This window comes from Giraffa tippelskirchi, chromosome 10, assembly GCF_054371585.1.
Source record: "Giraffa tippelskirchi isolate mGirTip1 chromosome 10, T2T-mGirTip1v1.2.pri, whole genome shotgun sequence".
Classification (NCBI taxonomy): domain Eukaryota; kingdom Metazoa; phylum Chordata; class Mammalia; order Artiodactyla; family Giraffidae; genus Giraffa; species Giraffa tippelskirchi.
In genome coordinates, this window is record NC_137284.1 from 140595665 (window position 1) to 140608866 (window position 13202).

General features: G+C 39.9%; 1 protein-coding gene across 4 annotated transcripts in view; it reads right to left on the reverse strand.

Moving 5' to 3' along the window:
• CHCHD3 (coiled-coil-helix-coiled-coil-helix domain containing 3) overlaps positions 1–13202 on the reverse strand; it is a 289394-nt gene that overhangs the window by 215869 nt on the left and 60323 nt on the right. The gene's annotated exons all lie outside the window — the stretch shown is intronic.

The following is a 13202-nucleotide window of genomic DNA, read 5'->3' on the forward strand; positions in this document are numbered from 1 at the left end:
TCGCTTTGTTTAGTTGCATATCTCTGATTTTCTATATAGTGTATTTATCTTTGTAAATAGAAGAGGCACTTATTACTATCATGTGCCTTGTGACTTTTGCTTTTATCCATAGATATTCTCAGGTACTAGGAAGATATTGTGGGTGAGGTGACGTCAGAACACAGAAAAGCTGGCCAGGCTACAGTAAAAAATCAACTGTGGGACAAGGTAAGAGAAAAAAGCAGAGACAGATTCTAGAAGTAGTCAAGGCAGGGTCCCTGCTCAGAAACAATTCCCCTTATGGAGTGCCTGAGGGACCACAAGAAGGTGGCTGTCCCAAGGCTGCTAACGCCAGACCCTGCAGCACTTAAAAGACTCCAAGGCAGAGGAAACGAGTAACTCTCTGGACCCCCTCAGGGACCTTGAGCTGTACCCTCTGCTGAGCCCGCTCCCTGCAATGCTACAATCCATATCTCCCAATCTTCCTTTAGCTTCTTGATTAATTTACTCGCCCTTTCAAAATGTCCTCTAATTCATTACAGCCTTCCTGGAATTGCTGTCTGGCTTCTCAACATGTGATATCAGATGTCCCATAAACAACAGGACTATTATATTAGAGCCGTGAATTAGATCCAAGCATCCCATTTCTCCCCAAGCCTATTAACTTGATGTTCTACAAGGCAGAATCTCACTCAATTTGCCATTTACAGAATAACCTTTCCAGGTGTATCTTTCAAGTCCTTCCTGCTGCTCTGGATACCTCTGAAATCTGTATGTTGGGAAAAATCATCTGATGGGATAAGAAAATTGTTTCCTTTTTTTTCCCCTAATGGACGAAAACTGGAAGGGATGAGGACACAGTGCCATCATTCATGACTGGACGACACTCTTAAGAGAACTGGCTTCCTATGTGAAGTACAAAGGACCCCTCACCATGAAAAGCGATGAATATTTCTGAGTTTGAAATGACAAAACTGAGTGATCAGAAGGGTCAGGTACGGAGATTTTCCTGTTCTTCAACATTTTGCCATTAGTTACACAGTAAAAGACAACTGTTTTTATGTGCAGAACTGTCACCAAACGTTCCCAGATGTAGTTGTTTAGATTACTGATGGCTTTTAGGATCAGAAAAAAAAAAAAATCAAAAGGAAGACTCTTCTGCCTTCGACACACATGCAGAAAAGCAATAAATTCTAATTCGGCGGGTGGAGGGGCACACATATGTAACAGCAAGGCTGAGCATATTTTCAATAAAAGTAAATTAAAAAATCACATTCCCACCTTCATAACATCTCTCAGTCTTGTACTGAGGAAGAATGATGTGTGTTAAATACATAAAAAGATAACACTAGTCAGACATAAAAAACGCCCAAGACAAATTTAAATGACCGTCATAATAAAGAATTTGCTCTTTTCTTTTTGTATTCTCCCTAGGCTTCTGTCAGTAAACTAGAATAAACATGTTATTAAAAGAGAATCAATAGAAGGCTTTAAAATATACACTACCACAAAAGGTCAAGCCCTGGGATCGATTTTAATATAACATTTTTGTGCAGCTTCCCAAAGGGTTCTTTTCTAATATTGTTCTTCATTTTTCTCTCACTTTGTTCCCTGACTGGTGAATGTGTTGTTGTTGTCCGCGAAATGCTGTCTGAGGCTGAGTTTGCTGAGTGTGTGTCATCCTATGACAAGCTGATAGAAAATGAAAAAGAAAAAAAAACCCACCAAAAAAAAAAAATTGAAGGTAGTAGGAGGAATAGATACAATAGAGCATGAAGCACAAAGCAATATTCACCTCACAAAACATAATAGGAATGCTAAAACTCAGAATAATCTGCCATCACAGGCCACCCTGGGCTTCCACTTCCCCTGGTTGCCCGGAGCGAGCACGGATTCCTGGGAGGCAGGAAAGGTAAGGAAAGCAGAGTTAAGTTCCGGTTTCAATCAAAAACTCTCATCATACCACGAAATGGATGCAGATTTTCAATATACAAATCCATGTGACTCCTGGTTCCTCTTGAACTTAAAGCACCAAACATTCAAAGGAAAACCAGCTGTCATCAACAGGGTTCCTGGGGCATGAGGGCCAAGCCACAGGCTTCCCAACTTCTGTCCCAAACTTCAAGGCTCAAAGACAGATAAATCACGTTCTGGGTCAGTCTCAGAAATCTGGATGCGTGACACAGTAAATGTTTTACACGTTCATAGTTGCAACTTTTGAGAATGTTTTTGGTTGTCAATAAAAACAGGCCAAAGCCTAGATTATATTCTCATAATGCCAGTTTTTTATTTTTTTGTTTTTCTTTTAGACAATACCAAGCAACTGCCTCAGGCTGTCGTTGTTCGGTGGCTAAGTCGTGTCTGACACTTTGTGACCCCAGGGAAGCACTCTAAGCTTCCCTGTCCTTCATTATCTCCTGGAGTTTGCTCAAATTCATGTTCATTGAGGACATGTCTCAGGACAAGAGAGAAAAGTAGATTATTTTTGCCTGAGTCACGGGAAGCCAAAGAAATTGCTCCCCGTCCCAGGACAAGATAGAAAAATTGATTATTTTTGCCTAAGTCACCGGAAACCAAAGAAATTGTTTCCTCTGGAGTAAAAATGCAGTCCCAATATCAAAAAACGGACACCAGCTCAGCCTGCTAGAACAGGAGAGGTGAACTGAAGATGTTCCCTAAGAACCAAGAAAACCTGAAAAAGTGTTGGCAAAGAGGCTTGGGCTTGGAGTAATAGAGAACTGGGTTTAAATTCTGAGTCTGGCTTCTGTCAGTAACACAGCCTTGGGCAAGGGATTTAGACTCTCCTAGGGGCATCTTGATTGTAAAATAAACCCAAAGACAGCACAGCTACACAACCTAGTCTTTCCAGTCTGGTGCAGAGCAGACGGGTCACTCATCTTGGGGTCCAGGGGGGAATGTGAAGGGCATCACCTTACAGGCCACCGCCTAAAACCTAAGGTGAATCTCATCAGAAGGCTGCTGGTGAGCTCCAAGTGAATGTATACACCTGTACCAAAACAGCGCCTGGTAAATAGTAGGCAGTCATTCAGTGGTGGCTGGCTGTAGTCCTGTGATGATGCTCCTGCCTCTTTCTCCCTTTTGAACAAAGTCTATCCCATTTTAATCTGTTCACCACAACTATAAAGTACTGCTGTAATTTAGTGATGCTTTCTTGTTGACACTTATATGACAATGGGTTTTGCCCTCACAGAGCTTTATGTTCCAGTGGAGGAGACGGTCAGTAAACAGATGAAGTGCTCTGCAGAAACAAGGCAGAGAAGAGGACAGCGAGCGTGAGAGGACAGGAAAGAGGACGACTACGGAAAGCAAGCAGGGAAGGCCCTAAACAGTAAGAGGGAGTCAGCCACGCAAAATACAAGTCTTCTAGAGAAAGAGTTGAACACAAGAACAAACAGGTTTGGCAGCTGCTATAGCTAAAATGTTCAGTGGGAAGGTGGTAAGAGATGAGGCCCAAGGGTATAAATAGAAAGGGCAGAGGAGGACCACAAGATCAGGGGGAAGATCTGGATTTCATGCTAAATCTAGACAAAAGTCATTAAAAAGGATTTTAAGCAAATAAACTGCTGTGGTTAAGAATGCATCTTTTCAAGCACATGAACACTGCTTTGTGGAGAGGAGGATCTGGGGGACAGGACTGGCTCCTGGCATTGGAGACTTTCTAACAGCTCAAGTGAGAAGTGATAATGACGGTCCAGGGTTTCTCAACCATGGCACTATGGACATGTGGACCAAACCATTCTTCGTTGTGGGTGACTGTCCTGTGTTGCAGGATGTTTAATAGCATCCGTGGACACTACCCACGAGATAGATACCAGCAGCACCCTCCAAGTGGTGACAACCTTAAAGATCTCCAGATGTGGCCAAATGGCCCATGGAGGTGGGGTTGGAAGGAGGGGGCAAAATGTCCCTCAGTTGAGAAGCTATGGCTTAGACTCAGTAGGCATGGAAATGGTGAGAGGAATGAATCTGCAGTATATTTTAAAAGCAGAAACATGAAGGCAAGAAGGAAGGAGCCAGAATAATCAGTAATCAAATTTCCGACATTACTCTCAGTTTGTCAGACTAACGTCCAAGTTTTTAGTAGTTTGAGGGAAGTGTTTTGTAAGTCAAACCTACCTGGGGCTGCACAGACAAGCTACGTTACAGAAACGGACTTGGACAATGGCTTGGACTCCTTTTCTCTAAGTCTATAAAAACCTAATTGTACAACTGACAGGTATATTCATAAAGAAATATACAATTTCTAACACTTTATAGCAAAATCCACAGAAATATTAACTTTCACCCACTATTTGACAGTTTTATTTCAAAATATCATCATGTGAATTAAAAAAAAAAAACTTTGAAAGTCCATTGTGAATTCTTTTCCTAACTAAACTCCTTATTTAATGAGCTCCACAATCAAGGCAAACTGATTGTACTAAAACCTGAGAAACATACATGTTCAGCAAACCACATCAAAAGAGCCTTAGAGCGTTCAGACTAACATGTAATAGGAAGCATCCCTGTTGGACCACAAAACAAGTTGGCCTGTGAGATGCAGCCAAGCAGAGGGATGATGCGAGTGGTTTCAGGTTCTGGAGTGCGCAGGCTCACGTCCCACCTCCTCCGCTTTCTGGGTGATGTGACTAGAAGCAGCCGCCTCATCTGCAAAGTGAGGGAACCAGCAGATTGGAAACGGCCGCATAGGGTTGTTGTGAGGATTAAATGATCATTACGTGCTAAGTGCTCAGACCAGTGCTTGGGACAAAGGAAGTGTACAAAAACTGTTAGCTAATACTACTACTTATTATTAAATGTTACTGCTGTTAGTATTACTTCTCAGGTAAAAGTATTCTTAAGTGGTGCATATCATCAGATTTTTAAGTGTATTCAAGATCTCCTTATTCTGCAAATAGTAAGAGGACATGATGGGGTGGGGGGGAAGTAAAACAAGTCCTACAACATTATTATTGCAATCTCATTTTGTTTAAAAAAAACAAACTATATAAGAATATATTTCCCTTAGGGTATAATGTGTGAGTTTTGGGGAGGAGGGAAGAGCAGAGTAATGGAGAACGGGGTAAACATGACTAACTTTTGATGCATGTATGTTCTCTGAATTTCTTTGATACATATTTCTTTTGTAATTGTTCTAAATAAATCAACATTATCCACGTATTTAGTAGTTTGAAGAATGAGTGACCTTCCTAAGTCAAACCTACCACATTCTATAGCAATAATAAAAACTATAGAAACTGTTGGGTAATGGTTTTTAAACTAATGGACATTTCCCATATTAAATTAGTGGTCTCAAGTGACTTTTTTTGGTTTTGCTTTGATTTGGTTTGGTTTTAATCTATCAACCTCAGGAAAGCAAAACTGTAATCTACGAATTTTTAAGGGATTTTTGTATTACTCTGATAATCATCAACAGAATGGTACTAGGAAATGAAGAATTTAAGAGATCCCTTCTAAGAAGTTGTGAAGAAATTCAAATTTAAATCATTAATTGAAACACTTAAATGGCTAATGTCTACTTTTATACCTCTTGATGCCAAAAATCACACTAAAATCATTTTAATGGAATAACTTGAGAAAATTTCCTAGTGAAATGGTTTCCGCCTGGAGGAATTACCCAGTGTATGTGTAAGGAAGCAACTGTAAATGGTATGTAACTAATAAACTGCCCCTGTGTTGCTGTACATTATTCAGTGGAGGAATTCCATACTTCAGTTCCAAAGTTGCATTGTCCTAGCAGCTAGATTTTTTTCATTGATTTAAAAACATGTAAGTTTGAAAAAAATGTGATGATTTCTCAAAATACTCTACCACACAAAAAGCAAATAACTAGTAACGAATACTACAAACCAAAACCCAACATGTCAAGCAACACAATGGAAAACAAAGTATCAGTAAGAGAATGAGGCAATGCCTCTTAAAAAAAAAAAAAGGCTAAAGATGAACAGAGAAGTAGAAATACAAAATGCTTTCTACTTCATGAGTATCTATTAAAGAAAGCGCTGTGCCTCTTTACTGCTTCCCGCACAGGGGGAGGGCCTGATTGCTCCAAAGAATTCCGAGGAGCACTGACTACTGGGCACTTGCGTGCCTCACTGACCAGAAGCAGCCCTCACCTCCAAAGTTCACAAGGCAGGCCACCATCTGCTTCGAGACACCCCACCCTTGCTGTATTCCAATCTTAAGCAAACAAGAAATTCGAATTGCCACCATCACTGAAAAGGTGGACACAGACCAGCATTTAACAGTGAGTTTTGGCCTACATGATTAAAGAATATTAACTTGAAACACAAACTCTCAAAAGATTTTGGTACTAAGATAAAGGAGGTTTTAAAAATACCATCCAGAGCGGCTGCACCGATCTAATAATTAGAAGCACACAACCGAGGTCATTTTCAAGAGATCTTTTATTTACTAACGGTTTAGAGGTGAAAGCTCAAGTAAATGTTTGTTACCTCTTTCCACAACTGCAAATGAAAAATTTTAAAGGGAGTATTCCCTGTACACACAGCAACGTAGTACTGCAGGATGGTGAAGTGCATGAACTTGACAGAGACTTGGGTTCAAATCCCAGGCTCACCACTTACTAGATATGACCTTGGGTAAATTTCTTCTTTATCTCTCACCCTCCTCACTTATAAAGAAGGGATAACAGAGGTGTTGTGAGGATGAAATGAGTTAAAATATATAAAGTGCTCAGGAAATACAAGAATCCAACATCTATTTTTTTTTTTTTTCATGTTACTTGGACACACGGGTCCTGTACTCTGGAATGGCTTTCATAACATAATGTGACCCCAAAGTGTGTATTCTATATGTATGTCATCTATAAACTGTGAGGAAAGTTTTCATCAAAGACAAATGACAACTGCTCTGGAAAAGAATGGGATGCAAAAGAATATGGGTTCTCTCAAAATATATATATATATATATTTATCAGAAACTTAAGATGAGATACTCTCTTTTTTAACAGTTTTCTCCAACTAGGAAAAGGGGTCAGGGGATTACTTAAACATGAATGTGCTAAGAGTTAGAAATATGATAATGTTGAGATAAAATTGACATCTGAACTGTAACTATGTTGCCTGCACTCCTTCTCAGCTCAAGGCTCCACTGGCAAAGCTGTTGAGGTCAGAAGACAAAGGGGAGAAGCCTGTGTATTTCTCCCCAGTTGCAGAGGGAGCCGCCAGACCTGCCTCTCATTCTGCTCCCCTCCTCCTAACAGGGCATTCATCACCAGCAGGCTCAGCAGATGGTTCCCCAGACGGCCCGGGACTGAGGGTTCAGAGGGGTAAGGCCCAGCCTACGTGGGCCACCGTCCATAAGTACAGACTTCTGGACTCAAGGAAGTGGACATCAGGCCTGCCCACTCACCTTCTGAAATGGAAACTGAACTGAGTCTATCCAACAAATGCTGTTTGGAAGAGAAAAGTTTACTTCTCACCCATGACATGTCCCAATTTGAGAGAATATTACCCTCACCACAAGTTTCTCTAAGCCCTCTGATTCCAGGTCTCTGGGAAGGGGAAAGGAGGGGAAAATGGCAGACAGAGAGCCCTAAACCCCTAGTCCTAGCTGTAACCAGATGGCACCGGAACCAGCTTTGTATCGGAGTTCTGTCAGGTCTCCTCTGACAGAACCAAAAAACTCTATTACTCCAAGCCCACCAAATGTTTACAGGGTGGTGAGAGGCAATGGGAGGCTCTCCTGGTGGCTCAGTGGTAAAGAATCTGCCTGCCAATGCAGGAGACGTGGGTCTAATCCCTAATCTGCGAAGATCTCCTGCAACAGGAAATGGCAGAACCACTCCAGTATTCCTGCCTAGGAGATCCCATGGACAGAGGCGCCTGGCGGGCCGCAGAACTTAGGGTCACAAAGAGTCAGACACGACTGAACCACTGAGCACGAACAGCGACCAAAGGCAACACGATTCTATCACCTCAGCAACAGAGTGCGGGTCTGGGGGGCAGGCGGCCCAAGCCCGGCTTCCCCTGCTGATTGAAAACTTCACAGATGTCTACTTGAGTCATCTGTTTTTATAAATCGGTGATAACACTGACAAGAAACATTAATAGTTTATGTAAAGAATAATAAATGTTTTACAGAGTACATTACCACCCCTACTCTCCTGAGATTGCTCTGGGTAATGGGGAAACTTCAGGAAGAACTACTAGGACTACAGGACACTCAAAACCCAGTTCCTAGAAATTTCCAAATGCAGAAACCCACTCTGGAACAAATTACTTCAAACACTTGCTTCATGAGAGAAAACACTGCAATTACTGTCAAAAGAAACATCTGAACAAGAAGTGGTTGAATATCACGGCTGCTATTACATCCAATAAAAAAAAAAGGTTACAGATTTCTGTGGCATGCTTGATTGATTCTGGTTTTCCAGGTTTAATATTCCTACATGTAAAAAAACAGATTCTCAAACAGAATTCAGAGTAGGAATCTACAACAGCATAACATCAATAGGAAAGAAAATTGGATCTGGAAAAAGACGTAAAGAGATGTGAATAAAACATAGACTGGATAATCCACCCTTCTGTAATTGTTGGTTACAGAAAGCAATCGTCTCTTAAAAATAGAAAAGTGACACTTGGGAAAAAATAAAGACAAAAGTAGCAGATGGCTACAGATATCAATACCTAGTACATACACAGCACTTTCAATCATCCCCCAGTGAAAAGTACTAGGTGGCTAGGATGTGATCTATTTCATTCAGAATGAGTTAGGTCTTTATATTTCAGCAGAATGGAACAGAAAAGCAACACAACATACATTAAAAAAAAAAAAAAAGCTTTAATGAGGTTAATAAAAAAACTAATCTAATATATTTGGATTTTTATATTATAGAAAGATCTTGTAAATGTCAGAGCACATAAAGAATACAGTTTGTAGATAAAGCCAACCAACTGTCCACTGCCCCTACTGGAGCCAGACATTGGGAAATCTGTCCACATCACAGTAGTGTACAAACTATAATCACTTTCTTTGCAAATACCTATAAATCAGAAGTGAGATTCACTGCCTGTGACTGCTAACTCATCTTTTCAGGTCCCTTAAAAACTATATTTTTATGATAAAAACCATTGATAAATATTAGCAATCAACAGAACTTACTCCCTGAAAGTTGCTTTATTTTTTAATTACTATATCCCTAGAGATTACTTGCAGGTTGGAGATATGTAATTTCATAATAACAACTGTGTAATATGTGTTAATGACTGGAAAATGGCATTTAATTTCTCAAGTAATTAAAACCGGGGTAAAATCTCAACCAACATTCATCTAAAAGCAGCATCAAATTATCTTGGTGGATATACAGCTAGTTACAACATCAAGTAACTATTCCCTTTCTTCTTGATTTCTTGAAAAAGGTTATTAAATGAAGGCAACTTTTACTTGTCTTCATAGGTACAGAGGTGAAATTCAAATACCAAAGGTCAGAGGTCAGAAGCAGTCACATTCTTCTTGCTGTCAGAGACTGACTTTTGGAGGTAGGGCAAAGGAGAGAAGTAAATCACATTTTAAAAGTCTATACTCAAACTGTAGCACACTGTGTCCTTGCTATATTGGCCTGCTCTAGCTGCAACACATTATGGTCAGCTATAATCCAAAACGCACAGAGTATCACAGAAAAACAGGCTGCTGACACAGGCATTTAATTTGCTCTTGACTCCCAATACACCAAGCAACTATTCCATCCATTAGATGTTGTCATAAGCAAAACTATGATTCCAGATTAGACCCAGTGATTTTAGTGTGTGCACTCAATTTATGTCAGTGATTTTGGAGGGCATCAAATCACTCAAGAGTCTCACAAAACAGAATCGGGTCTAAGATGAATTGAGATTCCACATGTAAATGTGTTTTACAAATGAGAATAAAACATACACAGCATGCTCATAATCACCTGTGTCGTCACTGTGACCCTAGTAGAAACCTTTTCCTCGAAAGCAACTTTTAATTAGGCTGTATCTGCCTATTAAAGAAGTGGAGACTTAGATAAGCAAGGTCCAACTGTATAGCACAGGGAACTATATTCAATACCCTGTGATAAACAAAAATGGAAACAACTATAAAAAAGAATGTGTATACATATGTGTGTAACTGAATCACTTTGCTGTATAGCATAAATTAATATATTATAAATCAACTATACTTCAATTTAAAAAATAAACAGGGCTTTTCTGGTGGTCCAGTGGTTAATAATCTGCTTCGCAATGCAGGCGACACCAGCTTGATTCCTGGCTGGGGAAGTTCCCACATGCCTTGGAGCAACTAAGCCTGTGCACCACAACTATCGAGCCTGTGCACCACAACTATCGAGCCTGTGCACCACAACTATCGAGCCTGTGCTCTGGAGCCTAAGAGCTGCAACTACTGAGCCCATGTACCACAGCTACTGAGGTCCATGGGCCCTAGAGCCCGTGCTCCACGAGAGAAGTCACTGTAATGAGAAGCCCATGCACTGCAACCAGAGAGTGGCCCTGATCACCTCAACTAGACCCAGCACACCAAGGAAAACCAGCACAGCCAAAAAAAAAAAAATTTAATAAAATTCTCTAAATAAATTAAAAGTAAGGAAGTAGAAACTTTAAGGACTCCAGTACATTATAAATCTCCTAATAAAATACCTTCAGTGTAAATGATTCTCAATGGGTTCTAAATGTGTGTGGCGTGACCAGTCAGAGATGCTGTAAAAGGGTTTCTGCATTAGGTAGGAGATGAGGCAGACACTCAAGAAATCATTTCCAACCTAACAGGGGTTACGGTCTAGAGTGTTTGCAGACTGTCCTGATGAAATAGTTCTAGGATCCCATCTGTCCAGCTTCCACATGCCTGAAAGCATCTCACACGTGCATTCTTCCAGTCTGTCCTGAGCAGTTGTCATAGCTTGCACAGAAGCATCAAAATTTGCAAAAACTGGTAAAATCCCAGGAAACAACAGCAGGAGGAAAAATCCCAGGAACAACAGCAGGAGGCTGTCGTCGTCAAGGTTCTGATGGCACAGAATATGACACTGTGTGGAAAAATATACACATCAAGACCCTGAGCCACAGAGCAATTTAAAAGAATTAGACCAATGTGAAGAAGTTTTGAGAATCCTTTACTTAACCTTGGGTTTCTCACTCTTAGCACTATTGACATTCTGGGCCAGATAATTCTTGTGTGTTTTTGTGAGTTTTGGGGGAGTAGCCTGTGCATTACAGAATGTTTAGCAGTATCCCTGGCCTCTACCCACTAGATGCCAGTAAGACCTAACTAGCTGTGACAGCCAAAAATGTCTCCAGACATTTTCACATATCCCCTGGAAACCAAAAGCTCTCCTAGTTGACAACACTGCCTTAACCTATTTATTTTCCTTACATTTTCCTTTTCATGAACACACAAGTGATAGCTTTTTAAAAATTCAATCTTAACGAGCTCTTTCAACAAGAAAAGTCTAAGAGATATTAACTACTGTGTTATTATCTGCAACTATTTTTTCTTAGTGGTACACCAAATACAATTAACGGCATCTTCCATTCAATGAAATTCAGACACACACCATCCTTTCCCCTTTATCATGGAACCATCATCCAGGGGAATTACTTCTTCCCCATTGTGTAAAGCTTTAAGTAGTACCCAGTTCTTCCCTACCTAGTGGTTCTCTAGTCCTCATTTTGATTCTTTTGAACTATCTAATATGCTTCTAAAAATTTCCTTGCTTCCCAAGTTGGCCCGAGTTAAGTTCCAGTCTTTCAACAACAAAAAAAAACCTAACTGAAATGAAGCTAGGCTGACAGAAGATATTTCAGAGTAGTTCCCTGCCACTAAATTCACCAACTTATTAAAAATATTAGTGCTTCTCCATACCACTTACCACATAGGTAGAGTGACTAGGATACAGATGAAACACGAATTGTTGAAACAGTGCATGGGGACTCACTGTACTCTTCTGTTTTTGAAGGTGCTTTAAATTGTCCATAATAAAAAAGCTAAAGATGATTAATATACTACAAAGAAAAAGATCACAACGGAAATAATTTCCAAAGTCCTTTCTGCATATGTTGGATTGTGTCTATGCCCCAGTCTTAAGCGCTCAGGAACTCAACTACAGTTATGCGTGCATTTGGGGTGAAAACAGAAGACTTGGGAAGCCAAGGATGTACAAATGACAATCCAAAGGCACAAGGAACCATTCTCAAGACTTCATTCAATTAAGGCAACAGTTACAATAATCTATAAATTCTGTGCTTCTTTAAAAAGTTGCTTTTAAAAGATGACACTGAAAATCTTCTTAATGCTTTTTCTGAAGCTTCTTCTCTGGTTGATAAAAGAAAGAAAATAATAGCTATTGACTCTTGTAAGAACTATTATACAGATAAACACATACTTTTTGCCAAGATTTGACAGCTGGAAGTTTTCATGAAGAGGGTTTCAAACAAAACATTTTGTTAAAAGAGAGAGGGGGAAAAAATGCTGTACCACCCTCTACTCTCCTTAAAAGTGACAGAAAATAAATTCTTTATCAATAGTCATTTGTCCCAGGTTACGGCTAAGCTGCCAACCCTAGTCCACGTGAGAGATGAAACCGGCTCTCACTAGCACCTTTTATCCACCTCATCTGCCCTTTCCCTTTCACAGAACAGGGAGAAGAGATGGGAGCTAAGTAACAGAGGGGGGGAAAACCACCACAGTTAGAATTGCTGTAACAACAGCCGGTACCATAGAAGAAAAGAAGACAAAAAACTTCTATGTGAAAAACTTAAGCAAAGTAAATATGAAGGTCTAACCGAAAAACTCCTTGTTAAAATAAAATTCAATTAAAAATAATAAAATTTCAAAGACAAGGAATTCTACCATAACATGCTGATTTTCTCTGCTTCTTAAAGAAAATGGCCTGACATGTTTTTGAATAAACTTCACTGTCAAATTATATACTCCATCAACCGAACCCCAATTAAATAATTAAAAAGTGCTGCATGGGAAACAATTGAAATATGTGTAAACCCTTTTAGCAGTACTAAGACACGTCAGGTAAATTGGACCTAGCGTACCAAGCACTCCATCAAAAGAGAAGAAATATTAGAAAATACTTCATAAACTCCTCACTTTAGATATGAAATATTTAAGGGCCAATGAGGTTAAATTATATGCTGAAGGTCCTACAGAACTTCCCTCGTAGCTCAGTCAGTAAAGAATCTTCCTCC